Source organism: Rhincodon typus, chromosome 9, assembly GCF_021869965.1.
Source record: "Rhincodon typus isolate 14 chromosome 9, sRhiTyp1.1, whole genome shotgun sequence".
NCBI lineage: Eukaryota > Metazoa > Chordata > Chondrichthyes > Orectolobiformes > Rhincodontidae > Rhincodon > Rhincodon typus.
In genome coordinates this window covers 33,598,175-33,614,031 of record NC_063340.1, presented here as the reverse complement: position 1 = coordinate 33,614,031, position 15,857 = coordinate 33,598,175, and the positions used below count along the sequence as shown (strand labels likewise).

General features: G+C 44.2%; 1 protein-coding gene across 1 annotated transcript in view; it reads right to left on the bottom strand.

The window, feature by feature from the left end:
• Positions 1-15,857, bottom strand: part of LOC109924551 (palmitoyltransferase ZDHHC14) — a 165,226-nt gene that overhangs the window by 58,086 nt on the left and 91,283 nt on the right. The window lies entirely within an intron of this gene.

Below are 15,857 nucleotides of genomic sequence, written 5' to 3'. Positions count from 1 at the left end.
GAAACGTCAGCCTTCCTGCTCCTCTGATGCTGCTTGGCCTGCTGTGTTCATCCAGCTCTACACCTTGTTATCTCTTGTAATTCAGGGCAGGAGGGTTTAGGACAAGGCAAAGATAAGAAGCACTGAACCACAAGGCCATGGTGGAAACATAGTTGGAAAATGGCGCCTGAACTGCAATTAAAGAAAGTAATAAAGTTCATGGCCCATGTTCACAGCAGAAAGTGGCATGCAACTACATAAAAGGTACAGCACAGAAACAGACCACTCAGTTCACAGTTCTATGCCAGCAGCTTTTGCTGCAGATGAGGTCGCTCCCTCTCATATTCATTGCCTTATCTGAGTAAATGAGGAAATTGGTAATTCATCCATAGTACCATGCAATGACAGATTAATACAGAAAATGCTGGAAATACTCACCAGGTCAGCGAAGGTCTGTGGTCAGATACAGGGCAGGAGAGGTTAACAGAATTTAAGAAAACAAAAGGATTGGTAGTTCGTATAATAAAGAAACAATAGATGAGTCTATGCAAGGTGTGAATGGTTGCATTAGCGTTTGAATGCAGCATGAAAAGAAGCATTGAGAGGAGGAAGGTGGATTTAATAAATGGTTGCAAGTAGAGAGCAAGTTTGGGAAGGAGAGCTTCAAAAACACTCTTTTTGTGCATTTATATGACGTACTTTTGATCATTAATACAAACTTCAATAATTGTACACTAAATGTTGCTTTGCGTTAAAATGGGATCACATTCTTTAAGGCAGCACTTCCCATAACTAATAATTTGCTACCTAAATTGTTATTTCTCCCAACTGGTAATCTGTCAAAAAAAAGTCAAAATTATGAATTTGGCAAAGTCTTCTGGCAAGTTAAAAATATTTATCTAATGCATAAGGCATTACAGTACAAATAATAACATTGAAAGGGTAGTCTTGAATAACAACAATGTGTAAATATTTAATTATTTTCCATTGCTTTAATGAATTCTGAAGTTTGATGGCTTGCTTCGGGACTTTTATGGGCTTTTGGCTGCAATCCAACTGCCTGCGTTTGAATTTATTTACAAAGCTGATTTCAAGAGTTTATTTGGGGAATGTTATGGGCTATTCAATGGTTTCTCCCTGAAAATATAGGTTGAGACTCCTGTTCATAAAGTGGATAATAGTTGAGGGGCACAAGGTCAGGCAGAGTGTTAAGGTGCTCACAAAGCTTGACTGTATAGAGATAAATCTCCAGGACTAGGCCCTGGGTCACTTAGTGCTTGGCACCCAGAATATGGGAGTCTTGGGACAGAGGCAGGAATCCAACCCTGTAAAGAAAGATCTAGTATGGTCAAAGAGAATGAATGATTGATTTTATTGTCACACATATCTAGGAAGATACAGTGAAAAGTATTTTGTCGCCACAACCTGGCGCCACTTTGAGTTACAAAAGAATAAAAAGAAATTACTTAAATTACTTAATCTTCTGTTCAAATTGGGTCAAGCATGGCTCCAGGGCTTCTGCTAGGTCTCTGCAATGTGTTGTGGGCCTCAAGGAGTCCCTGCTCCAGGCATAGCAACAACAATGCCGATGCCCCAGGAGACCCCTGCTCTGCTACTGCTGCCACCTTGCCAACACCGCCAGAGTCCCCACTCTGGGAGTACCACAGCCGGGAGTCCCCACTCCATTCACTGCCACAAGTCCAGTCTTCGGGCCTACTGCAATCAGGACTCCTCACTCCAGGCACCACCACTGTTAAGAGTCCAGGCTCCAGGCCTGACCGCAGCCAGGAGACGCCGCTCAGGCACCTCCATGAGTCCAGGCTCCCGGCCGACTGCTTCCAGGATTTCCTGCTTTAGGCATTCCTGCTGCCACCAGGCGTCATGATCCAAGCCACCACACTGCAGCTGCATTTCCGCTGACACTGCTCCAGCTTTGAAGATGAAGAAAAGAAAAAGAAAAAAGACGAAAAGGACAGAAAGAAAAGGATGCTGTCATTTTGGAGCAGAGGGCTCAGGAGCCCACTCACTACCTACCGTGCCAGCACTGTCCTGTAAAAACAAGAAAACAAGAGGAAAATAATAGTGGCAATAGATTGCTATATGGACTTTTTCTAGTCAAATAATTTCCACACCTATGAAAACATTATTCTTGACAATTATTGCACAAATATAAAGTAATGTTTATATAAGCCCATTATATAATGTAACTTAAACCATTTGTATCACTACTGCTGCAGAAAGTTATACAACTTGTGAGTTATCCATCAGGTGGTAATCAGAGTACATGTACTGGATCTTAGTTAAATTCGTCTAACTGCAGGCCTACAGGATGTAGTAGAAGGCATGCCACTTGGTGCAGTGTGCACTCGAAGAGCTGTTGTAAACATGAAGGCCTCCCTCTGTAACAATTTTGTAGTTCTATGAATTTATTATTGAAGACAAAAAAATGCTATCAATTCGTAATGGCTTGGACTTTGCAAAGTGAGTCATGACGCAAAACATTAGCTCTGGGTTCTTCCAGATTTGCTGCCTGATTTTCAGAGTATTTCTGTTTTATCTGTTAAGACTATAAGTTGCTGTTCAAAAGCCCTAAATGTCTGTGGGTAGCTGGAAGCAGAGTAAACACCGTGCCACTGACTGCAAAATCTGGGCCATTAATCTTAGGATCATTGAATCCCTACAGTATGGAAACAGACTATTTGGCCCATCAAGTCCACACGCCCCTCCGAACAGCATATCACCCAGACCCACCCCCATACCCTACAGCCCTGTAACACAGCATTTCCCATGGCTAATCCATCTACTCTGCACATCCCTGGACACTGTGTGCAATTTATCATGGCCAATCCACCTAACCTGCACAACTTTGGACTTGGAAGAAACCACAGCACCCGAAGGAAACCCGTGCAGACAAGAGGAGAATGTACAAACTCAACACAGACAGTCGCCCAAGGGTGGAATCAAACCCAGGTCCCTGGCGTTGTGAGCCCACAGTGCTAACCACCGTGCCACCATGCCACCCACATATAATGTACTTGCTAACAAATGAATGCAGATTTGACATTGAAATAACTCACACTGCTTATTACTGATGAAACAATTTCAGTCAAAAAAATGAAGCAAAATATAACAATGTGAAAGTAACTGCAACACGTGGGCAATCTTGGCACAACATCCAAAATTAATCAGGGCCAAACGCATATTTTCAATGGAATGAATATCAGGTGAGTTCTAAATAGGCAGGTAATCCATTTCTCCATATTAATATTGAATTACTTAAATTCAAGTTGAGAGAAGAAATAAATTTTTGTAGCATAATAACCAACAGCAGGATCCAACAGCACTAAGAACTCTTAGGCTAAGTGTGTGGATAGTCTGCCTTGTTGTCTGTATTTTTTTAATATTCAGCCATGTGTTTGATGCTCAAATGAATTGTCGTTTCCTTGTCCAAACCCAGAGCTTAAACTTTTATTGGGAAAGTTGGATAACTGGGCACACTGCCATGTATCGCTTGGCTTTATTAATCCAGAACACAAATAAATAAAAAATGGCACTCAGTTGAGCAGAAGGACAGATATCACCTTGGGTAAAAGGCTTATCTAAGTTGAAAGTCTTCCAACAATGCTCTGAGCATTCCCTTAGCATTGCATGTAAATGTCAACCTGAGAAAGGTATGATACTACGAAGCCATGAATAAGAGATTGCAATAATTTTTTTTGTATGAATGAAGAGTTCCACAGTTTTCCGTGAATAGTAAGAATTAAAACAAACATTCAGATTTCCATGCTTACACTGTAATGACAAATGATACATCACATGAATAACAACAAAAGTAAAGATTAGAGAGAAAGAGAGAGAGGGAGAAAGAGCGCTAGATTGTTACAGGAGCTGGGTATGAGAAACCATTAAAACAAACAAGCATTTTCTGTATCCTGGCCTCGACTGACAGAGATATTGAGAGTACAGATGTTGAAGCATATGAATATCTTAGGCTTTCTCTTAGGAAATGCCTTGACCTAGCCTACTAAATTTTACTAATGTCAGAATAATTACACAGTCAGCACTGGCAGAAACTGATGAAGATACTCTGGAAAAAAAATTACATTGTAATAAAGGTAATCTCTCTAAAATCTGGCAGCCTACAGACCGGTGCCATAGCAGATTTCAGATGTTGCAGGTTCTTGGAATGCATGCTGAAATCAAGCGTTTTTATCACGACAAAGTTACAACAAGAAACAAACGTGTCCAAGACCATTTTGATTAGTACATCTTCAAACTCTAAACACTTGCTCCTTAACCCAACTATAAGGAAGTATTCCCAACATTGATTTTAGTCTGATAAAAGTTTGACAAGAAAGAGACTTTTACAAACAAAAATAGTTCCCGTCTATGATGTTGGTACTTCAGAATCACAACATTTCTCTGCACAGGGGAAAGGGATCAATCTTGGTCACCATCTTACCACTTTATATTTGGGTGTAAGTGTTATTCAGACAGCCAGATTTAGGATATAGTAGCTGTAACTTGATTTCTGTTCAACAATGCTAGAATTGTCACATTGAATCAATTGTCTAAACCTTGCATCCAACCCATAGGGCATCCAGTTTAATACTATTGTCTCTTTAGTGTTTAAGAAGAGGCAAACCACCATTTAGAAATATTCTTGAAAGTTAAGGCAGATCCAGAACCTATGAAGCAAGAATTAGTGACAGAAATATAACCATAACCAAGCATCAAGCATAACTATACTACTTTGCCTGCATAAGTCACTACGCTTAAAACAAAATGATCCTATAAAGCACTATGAACACTTCATGTTTTCAGACATCATTAATGCAAGCTAGTCAATTAATTCCAACTGCTACAGTATAGGACGCATATATTAACACAGACCAGTGGGTCTCATACCAATGGCAGCAAAACTATTGGAGAAAATAGTAAAGAACAGAATCTATCTCCATTTGGAGAGGCAAGGCTTGATCAGAGATAGTCAGCATGGCTTTATCAGAGACTGGTCATGCCCAACAAATTTGATTTAAGTCTTTGAGGTGACATCAAGGAATGTAAATGAGGGTAGTACAATTGATGTAGTTTATATGGATTTCAGCAAAGTCTTTCACAAGGTCCCACAAAGGAGGCTTATCAAGAAGGCAAATGATCATGGGATACAGGGTGATTTGAAAAAGTGAATTCAAAACTGACTCAGTTGTAGAAGACAGAGGGTAATGACGGAAGGTTGTTTTCATGACTTGAAGCCAATATCCAGTGGCATTACCAGAGGAGTCTGTGCTGGGTCCCCTATTATTTGTCATTTTAAAGAAATGATATTGATGACTGTATGGAGGTTGAATTAGTGAGCTTGCAGATGACATAAAGGTTGGTCGGTGGCTGAGTGTCCTGGGCTACAAGTAGATATAAATGGACTGGCAAATTGGGAAGGTAAGTGGTAGATGGAATTTAACCCTAAAAAGTGTGCTGTGAGACACTTTAGAAGGAGTAAATTGCAAAGAAACTATGCAGTGAATGGCATGACACTAGGAAGTTATGTAAACAAGGAGGCCTTGGAATGTGTGCCCTGACATCTCTTAAGGCAGAAAGGGTGGTGAAAAAGGCAAATGGGACACCTACCATTATCAATCGAGCATAGATTACAAAAGTAGGGAAGTCATGGTGGAGCAAATTGTTGAAGATGCTGAAATCTGTATTGAAAACAACAAATGCCAGAGATCACAGCAGGTCAGACAGCATCCATGGAGAGAGAGCAAGGTAATGCTTCGAGTCTAGATGATTCTTCATCAGAGATGAAGTGAAGTGTGGAGGGGACAGCATTTAAGCTACAGTTAGTGGGGTGAGTGTTGTCGGGGTATTGAGTATAGGGTGCTGGTGCAGAAAAGATGTTGAAAGTTCAGATAAAGTGATCAGAAAGTGAGAATGGCAGAATAATGGTGTGCTTCCTACCAGACTTGAAAGGACAGGCATGCCCATTGGGATGGGGGGAGGGAAGAGAGGACATGATAACAGAATGTAATAAGTAAAGCTTCACAATTTGAAGGTGTTGAACTCAATATTAAGCCCAGAAGGCTGTGAAGTGGCTATTCTGAAGATGAGGTGTTGTTCCTCCAATTTGCGCTGTGATTCACCGGAATGCTGCAGCATGCCGAGGACAGACACGGGGGCATGCAAGTAGGCCGCTGTGTTAAAATGACCAACTACGGGAGGGTTGGGGTCATGCTTGTGCACTGACCAGAGATGTTCCGCAAAGTGGTCACCCAGACTGTGTTTAGTTTCTCCATTGTAGAGTAAGCCACATTGGATGCAGCGAATACAATACAAAATTGGAGGTGGTATGGGTGAAATGCTGCTTCACCTGGAAAGACTGTTTAGGCCCTTGGATGGTGAGCAGGAGAAGGTGAAGGGCAGGTATTACACTTTCTGTGGTTACATGGAAAGGTGCTGTGGGGAGGGAGGGGTGGGAGGTATTGGTGGTCATGGGATGGACTAGCATGTCCCGGAGGGAACGATCCCTGTGAAATGCAGACATAGGGAGTGAGGGGAAGACGTGTTTCATGGTGGCGTTCTGCTGGAGTTGTCTGAAATGGTGGAGAATGATCCTTTGAATGCAGAGGCTAGCAGGATGAAAAGTGAGAACAAGGGGAACGTGATCATGCTGTTATGAGTGATGAGAAGGGGCAAGGGCGGAAGCACAGGTGATAGGACGGACGCGGTTGAGGGCCCTGTCAACCACAGTGGGTGGGAAACCAGAGTCATGGAGGAAGCAAGCCATTGACAGCAGCACTGATTTGGAAGATGGCATGATCCGAACAGATGCGACGTAGGGGAAACGAACCGGGAGAATGGAATGGAATCCTTGCAGGACGTGGGGTTTGACGAGCTATAGTGAAGGTAGTTATGGGAGTCAGTGGCACTGTAGTGGATGTCAGTGGGCAATTCCCCAAAATATAGACACGTCAAGTAATGGAAGGGAAGTGTCAGAAATGGATGATGTGAAAGTTATAGAGGGGTGGAAATTGGAGGCAAAATGAGCAAATTTTTCAAGGTTCTGGCAGGAGCATGAAGCAGCACCAAAGCAGTTGTTTATGTACCAAAAAATGAGTTGTGAGATGGGTCCAAGGTCTGTTCCACATACCCGATAAAAAGGCAGGCATAACTTTGACCCATGCAGGTGCCCATTGCCACTTCTTTGACTTGGAGAAGTGAGATGAATTAAAGGAGAAATTGTTCAGTGAGAGAACAAGTTCAGCCAGGCAGAGGAGAGTACAGATGCCAGCATCAGCAGTAATTTGCTGCTACATACTGTTTATTCAATGTGGCACATCTCTGCGAGGAATGTCTCCCCTGAAGAAGTTTTGCTCTTCCCTATAACAGGAATTCCGGTTGTCTCTGTCACCGTGTACATCTTCGTTGCTCTCCATTTTCACTGCTGGTGTTCGACAAGGTGTTTTCTAAAACTTGCTTCCATAGCCGTGTTTCGTTTCTCAGCGACTGCCAATGACTCAGACTTAGCCCACATGGATTTCAACTCAAGTTTCACTCCTCGTGTTTTGACTCCACCCAGGATTACAAGATTGGGGCGGTGCGGTGGCTCAGTGGTTAGCACTGCTGCCTCACAGGGCCAGGGACTCGGGTTCAATTCCAGCCTCGGGCGACTGTCTGTGTGGAGTTTGTATATCCTCCCCGTGTCTGCGTGGGTTTCCTCCGGGTGCTTCAGTTTCCTCCCACAGTCCAAAGATGTGCAGGCTAGGTGAATTGGCCATGTTAAATTGCCCATAGGGATGTGTAGACGAGGTGGGTTATAAGGGGGATGAGTCTGGATGGATTGCTCTAAGGTTCGGTGTGGACTTGTTGGGCCGGAGGGTCTGTTTCCACACTACAGGGATTCTATTAAAAAAAATTCCATCTCCAGGACGTACAATTTTCATTGGACTACTGTTCCTGCCGCATCCTGCGACCCATGATCAACGTCATGTACCAGCATATGTGCACACTCGACTCCAGTCTGCAGCAACATCGCCTCATCCTCTTACGAAACTGTGCTGGTCTCCAGTTTCACTCCTTCACCTCAACAAGGGACTTATTCTGAGATAACAAGGTGTAGAGCTGGATGAACACAGCAGGCCAAGCAGCATCAGAGGAGCAGGAAAGCTGACGTTTCGGGCCTAAGGCATGCAAGCTCCAGCAACTTTTGGACTGCAACATCCATCCTGTAGACTATCTTAGCACCCATTCCTTTCCAGCCCTCAGATGTCATCACTTTCTGTCCCGCTGGGGCCACTCCCCCCAACCCTAGCCCTTGCTGTGTGTTCACCATACCTCCTGATCTTTCCCTCTCTGAGGCTGAACGCACTGTCCTCGGCAAACAACCCAGCTTCATATGGCTCCACCTTAATGAATTTTGGGCTCATGATGTTGAACTGTTTTACTGCTGCCAGTGTCTCCATACTCACCTCTTTGGACAGGACTCCCCTCCCTTCCCCCTTGTTCCACTGATCCCTTCACTGCCTCCAGTATTCACCCTCCACTTGGACTCCCTTCCCCTGGCCTCTTACTTGCCCTCAATCTCTTCATCGAAAACTGCTGACATCACATCGCCCATCTTAATTTCCTCTGCTGCTCGACCTACTCTAACCTGTCCCCTTCTAAAATTGTTGCACTTTGCTCTCTTATGTCTAACCCTAATTGTGTTATCAAACCAGCCGAAAAAGGCGGTGCTGTTGCAGTCTGGCACACTGATCTTTACCTTGCGGAATCTCAATGCCAACTCTCGGACACTTCTTGCTAACCCCCTGATCATGACCCCACATCTGAACATCAAGTCTTTGTTGCCAGGACTGTCACCGACCTAATTACCTCTGGAAATCCAACCTTGTAGCCTCCCAACCACGGACATCCCACTTCTATGTCCTTCCCAAAATCCACAAACTAGACTACTTCGGTAAGCCCATCGCATCAGCCTGCTCCTGCTCCACTGGGCTCATTTCCTCCCACTATGACTCCGTCCTCTCTCCACTTGTCCAGACCATGCCCACCTACATCCATCATACATCTCATGCCCTCCACCATATTGACAATTTCCAGTTCCCTGGCTCTAACTGCCTTAGAGACAAAAAACTGCAGATGCTGGAATCTAAGGCAGGCAAACAGGAGGCTGGAAGAATGCAGCAAGCCTGGAAGAAAGGAGAAGTCAACATTTCTGGCTGCCCAGTCCTGAAAAGGGTAATACCCAAAATGTTGACTTCTCCTTTCCTCCAGATGCTGCCTGGCTTGCTGCATTCTTCCAGCCTCCTGTTTGTCTATCCTGCTCACCATGGATATCCAATCCCTCTATGGTGCATTCTACACCAGGATGGTCTCAGAGTTCTCGGCTTCTTCTTCAACCAGAGGCCTGAACAATCTCGATCCTCGACCACTCTCCTCCCCCTGGCCGAACTTGTTCCCTCACTGAACAATTCCTCCTTCAATTCATCTTGCCTCTGCGAAGTCAAAGGAGTGGCAATGGGCACCCACATGGGTTCCAGTCATGCATGCATCTTAATGGGGTATGTGGAACAATCTTTGTTCCAGTCCAACACCGGCCCCCCTCCCACAACTCTCTTCTCGGTAGATCAACGACTGCTTAGGTGCTGCTTCATGGTTCCGCCAGGACCTTGAAAAATCTGTTCATTTTGCCTCCAATTTCCACCCCTCTATAACTTTCACAACATCCATTTCCAACACTTCCCTTCCTTTCTTTGACCTCTCTGTCTCCATTTCGGGGAATAAACTGTCCGCTGCCATCCACTACAGAGCCACTGACTCCCATAGCTACCATTACTATAGCTCGACAAACCCCACGTCCCGCAAGGACAACATCCCATTCTCCCAGTTCTTTTACCTATGTCGCATCTGTTCAGATCACACCACCTTCCAAATCAGTGCTGCTGACAATGGCTTGTTTCTTCCATGACCGTGGTTTCCCACCCACTGTGGTTGACAGGGCCCTCAATCGCATCCGTCCTATCACCCGTGCTTCCACCCTTGCCCCTTCCCATCACTCATAACAGCATGATCAGGTTCCCCTTGTCCTCACCTTTCATCCCACTAGCCTCCGCATTCAAAGGATAGGCAGAGGGATCTGGGTGTACAGGTACACACATCACTGAAAGTGGCAACGCAAGTGGAAAAGGCAATCAACAAGGCATATGGCATGCTCACCTTCATCGGCCAGGGCACTGAATTTATAAAATTAGCAAGTAATGTCGCAGCTTTATAGAACCTTAGTTAGGCCACATTTGGAATATTGTGTTCAATTCTGGTCACCACACTACCAGAAGCATGTGGTGGCTTTGGAGAGGGTACAGAAAAGATTTGCCAGGATGTTGCCTGGTATGGAGGGCATTAGCTATGAGGAGAGGTTGAAGAAACTGGGTTTGCTCTCACTGGAACAACGAAGGTTGAGGGGGGACCTGATAGAGGTCTACAAGATTATGAAGGGCATGGACAGACTGGGCAGTCAGAAGCTTTTTCCCAGGGTGGAAGAGTCAGTTACCAGGGGCCATGGGTTTAAGGTGCAAGGAGCAAGGTTTAAAGGTGATGTACAAGGCAAGTTTTTTACACAGTGGGTGGTGGGTGCCTGGAACCCGCTGCTGGGGGAGGTAGTGGAAGCAGATACTATAGTGACTTTTAAAGGACGTCTTCACAAATACATGAATAGGATGGAAATAGAGGGATACAGTCTCCGGTAGGGTAGGGGGTTTTAGCTGTGATGGACAGCATGTTGGTGCAGGCTTGGAGGGCCAAAAGGCCTATTCCTTTTTTCTTTGTTCTTTGTTCTTGTTCTCCACCATTTCAGACAACTCCAGCAGAACGCCACCACCAAACACACCTTCCCCTCACTCCCTATGTCGGCATTTCACAGGGATCGTTCCCTCCGGGACACGCTAGTCCATTCCACGTCAACCAACACCTCCCCCCGCTCCTCCCCACAGCACCTTCCCATGTAACCGCAGAAGGTGAAACACTTGCCCCTTCACGTCCTTCCTGCTCACCACCCAAGGGCCTAAACAGTCTTTCCAGGTGAAACAACATTTCACCTGTACCTCCTCCAATCTTGTGCATTGTATTAGCTGCACCCAATGTGGCCTACTCTACAATGGAGAAACCAAACGCAGTCCGAGTGATCACTTTGCGGAACACCTCTGGTCAGTGCGCAAGCATGACCCCAACCCTCCCGTAGTCGGTCATTTTAACACAGTGTTCTATTTGCATGCCCCCGTGTCTGTCCTCAGCATGCTACAGTGTTCCAGTGAATCACAGTGCAAACTGGAGGAACAACATCTCATCTTCAGACTAGCCACTTCACAGCCTTCTGGACTTAATACTGAGTTCAACACCTTCAAATTGTGAAGCTTTACTTATTGGAGAGGATTCTGAGGAATAATTTATGATTATTTGGAAAAGCACAGTTTGATTAGAAACAGTCAGCATGGCTTTGTGAGGGGCAGGTCATAAGGCTCACAAGCCTTATTAAATTCTTTGAGGATGTGACAAACACATTGAAGGTGGCAGAGCAGTGGATGTGGCATATATGGATTTTAGCAAGGCATTTGATAAGGTTCCCCATGGTAGGCTTATTTGGAAAGTAAGGAGGCATGGGATTCAGGGAAATTTGGCTGTCTGGATACAAAACTGGCTGTCCAATAGAAGACAGAGGGTGGTAGCAAATGGAAATTACTCAGCCTGGAGCTCGGTCACCAGTGGTGTTCCACAGGGACCTGTTCTGGGACCTCTGCTCTTCATGGTCTTTATAAATGACTTGGATGAGGAAGTGGAGGGGTGGGTTAGTAAGTTTGCCGATGACACAAAGGTTGGTGGAGTTGTGGACAGCATGGAGGGCTGTTGTAGGTTGCAACGGGACATTTACAGCCTGCAGAGCTGGGCAAAGAAGTGGCAGACGGAATTCAACCCAGAAAAGTGTGAAGTGATTCATTTCGGAAGGTCAAATTTGAATGCAGAATACAGGGTTAAAGGCAGGATTCTCGGCAGTGTGGAGGAACAGAGGGATCTTGGAGTCTACGTCCATAGATCCCTCAAAGTTCCTACCCAAGTTGATAGGGTTGTAAAGAAGGTGTGTTGGCTTTCATTGGCAGGGGAATTGAGTTTAACGGCCGCGAGGATATGCTGCAGCTCTATAAAATTCTGGTTAGACCATACTTGGAATATTGTGTTCAGTTCTGGTAGCCTCATTATAGGAAAAATGTGGAAGCTTTAGAGAGGGTGCAGAGGAGATTATGCTGCTTGGACTGGAGGGCAGGTCTTATGACGAAAGGTTGAGGGAGCTAGGGCTTTTTTTCATTGGAGTGAAGAAGGACGAGAGGTGACTTGATAGAGGTGTACAAGATGATGAGTAGCATAGATAGAGTGGATAGTCAGAGACTTTTTCCCAGGGCAGAAATGACAATTACGAGGGGGCATAATTTTAAAGTCATTGGAAGAAGGTATAGGGGAGATGTCAGAGGTAGGTTCTTTATACAGAGAGTGGTGGGTGTGTGGAATGCGCTGTCGACAGTGGTAATGGAGTCAGATACTTTAGAGACTTTTAAGCGACTCTTGGATAGGCACATGGAGGATAGTAAAATGTAGGGTATGCAGTTTGATCTTAGTAGGGTAATAGGTCGGCACAACATCGTGGTCCGAAGGACCTGTACTGTGCTGTACTGTTCTATGTTATGTTTTTTACATTCTATTATCATGTCCTCTCTCCCCTCCCCCCATTCCAGTGGGCCTGTCTGTCCTTTCAAGTCTGACAGGAGGCACACCATTGTTCTCCATTCTCACTTTCCGATCACTTTATCTGAACTATCAGCATCTTTTCCACACCAGCACCCTATACCTATTATCCTTACAACCCTCACTCCCTCAGATTGTGGCATAAATGCTGTCCCCTCCACATTTCACTTCAGCCCCAATGAAGAGTCATCTAGACTCGAAGCATTAGCTTGCTCTCTCTTCATAGATGCTGTCTGACCCGCTGAAGTCATGCTGGAGTTGGTCTCACCAAAGTTTTGTACATAGCAAGAGTAGTGTATGGAGTTATGGTTGCCACATTACAGGAAGAATGTGATTTTACTGGAGGTGTGCAGAGGAGATTCAGCAGGATGCTATCTAAGACAGAAAATTTAAGTTGTGAGAAAAATTTAGATACGTTTGAGCTGATTTAATTGGAGCAGAGAAGACTAAGGGGTGATCTGATTGAGGTGAACAAGATTTTGAGGGACATGGAAGGAGTAGATAAAGAGCAGCAAGGTCAGTGATGAGGGGGCATGGGTTAAAGGTGAGGGGCAGGAGGTTTAGGGAGAAATATGGGGAAAAATCTTTTTTACCCACGGGGTAGTGATGATCTGGAATGCACTGCATGGGAGGGTGGTGGAGATGAATTGCCTCACATCCTAAAAAGTACCTGGATGAGCACTTGGCACGTCATGACATTCAGGCTATAGGCCAAGTGCTGGTAAATGGGATTAGGTTGAAGGTCAGGTGTTTCTCACGTATCAGTGTAGACATGATGAAGGGCCTCTCCTGCACTGTATGATTCAATGATTCTATGCCCAGTGTATGCACAAAGCCTCAAACAGGAATAAAATGAGTGAACAGATTTTTGTAGCATCTTTGGTTGACGGATAATCGTTGGACTAGAAACACCAGGAAATTTTTTTTGCTGTTTCAAATAGTGCCGTGGAATCTTTTACATTTAGCTATGACGACAAACATGGTTCAGTTTAACATCTCATCCAAGATGGTGCCTTCAATAATCCCCAACGCCCTCAGTAATGAACTGAAGTGTCAGCTAGATAATCTGCTCAACTCTTCAGCATGGAGTTAAACTGATGACTTTCTGACAAAGTAGTAACAGTATCATCACTGAATTGAGATTGGAAAATCTTCTTAATACAATTTATACACTAGGTTAGATACAGGATAGAGATCCAAAGAAAACTCTCTATTGTGCCTAAACCACAAATTCAGAATTACACTCGAAAAAGGTTGTTTGGTTTTATATTTACTTAGCTCTCTAATAGGAACAGGCCTCTTCTGAAGCTCACTTCCTTCCCCTCAGAAAAATAATGGAGCATAGAAACAGAGGCAGGACGACTTTTTTCTCAACTCTACCAACTCTCCGCCTGGATTTCATCAGAAAATCTGGCCCAAAGAGTCTGCTAAAGAACAGAGGTAGGTCAAGTAGATAAGAAAAAAAGGCAGCTGGAGTGGAAAATGTGAGGTGTTCACTTCATTAAGAAGAACAATAAGCAAAGTATTATTTAAATGGAGGATGACTACAGAATGTTGCTGTACAGAGTTTGGGTGCCCTTAACACGAATCAAAAAGATTTAGCAGAGGTATAACAAAAGCTGGAAAAGAAAAAGGGCTTTGATAAGTGTCTCTGGATTCGAAACGTTAACTGATTTCTCTCCAAAGATGCTGCCAGACCTGCCGAGTTTCTGTTTTAATTTCAAGTTTCCAACATATGTAGTTCTTTCTGTTATTAAAGTAAAGGGATTGTTGGCCTTTATTGTCAGGGGAAATGAAGTACAAAGTAGGAAAGTTTTGCAGCAGATGGCATTGATGAGACTGTACTTAAGACTAGAATACTGAATATATCTTTGGTAACCTTATTCATGAAGGGACACACTATCATTTCAAACAGTTCAGAAAAGATTCTTTGGGTTGATTCTACAGATGCTAGAATTGTCTTTTGTGAAAAGGTTGAGCTAGTCAAGGTGTACTCACTGGAATTCAGAAGAATTCTAGGGGCAGCACAGTGGCTCAGTGGTTAGCACTGCTGCCTCACAGCACCAGGGACCCGGGTTCAATCCGTGTGGAGTTTGCACATTCTCCCCATGTCTGCGTGGGTTTCCTACGGGTGCTCTGGTTTCCCCCCACAGTCCAAAGATGCGCAGTTTAGGTGGTTTGGCCATGTTAAATTGCCCGTAGTATTCAGGGATGTTTAGGTTAGGTGGGTTAGACATGGGAAAGTGCAGGGGTAGGGGAATGAGTCAGGGTGAGATGCTCTTCAGAGGGATCGTGTGGACTAGTTGGGCTGAATGGCCTGTTTCCACACTGTACAGATTCTATGATCTACGATCTATGATCTTCTATTCTATGAATGGGATGTTTCCTCTCATGGGTGAACCTAGAACTACAGTTTCAAAATAAAGGGTCTCATTTTTAATGAGAAAGAACTTATTTTCTTACAAGATTATTAATCTTTGGAATACTCTTCACCAGAGAGCAGTGCAGGATAGATCACTGAATACATTCAAGTCTGAGTTAGACAAATGTTTGATCTACAAGGGAATCAAGAGTTATGGCAGGTAGGCAGAAATATGAATTTGAGGCTACAATCAAATCAGTGATATACTGAACATATGAATTAGAAGTCTATCGGCTCCTTGAACCTGCTCCGTCATTCAACAAGATCACGGCTGTTTTAAATTCTACATTTTCGGCTACCTCTGAAGACCTTGTCTAACAAGAATCTATATTACTTCGCCTTCAGAATATTCAGAGTCTCGAACACCTTCTGTGGCAGAGAGTTACAAACTTATATAATCCTCTAACAGATTAAAAATTCTCTCATCTCTGTGCCAAAATGGCATCCCCTGATTTTTAAACAGTGTTTCCTGGTTCTGGCCTTAGGTGTAAAAAGTAATATCCTTTCCACGTTCACCTTGTCCAGACCATTCAGGATCCTAAATACTTCAATTAAGTCATCCCTCTATCTTCTGGTAGTGATTGGAACCAGGTTGACCTCATTGACTATGAGGTCACTGACTGGGGTTGTTAACTCGGGCCAAATCAGGAAAGCCCTGGCTGATCAATAT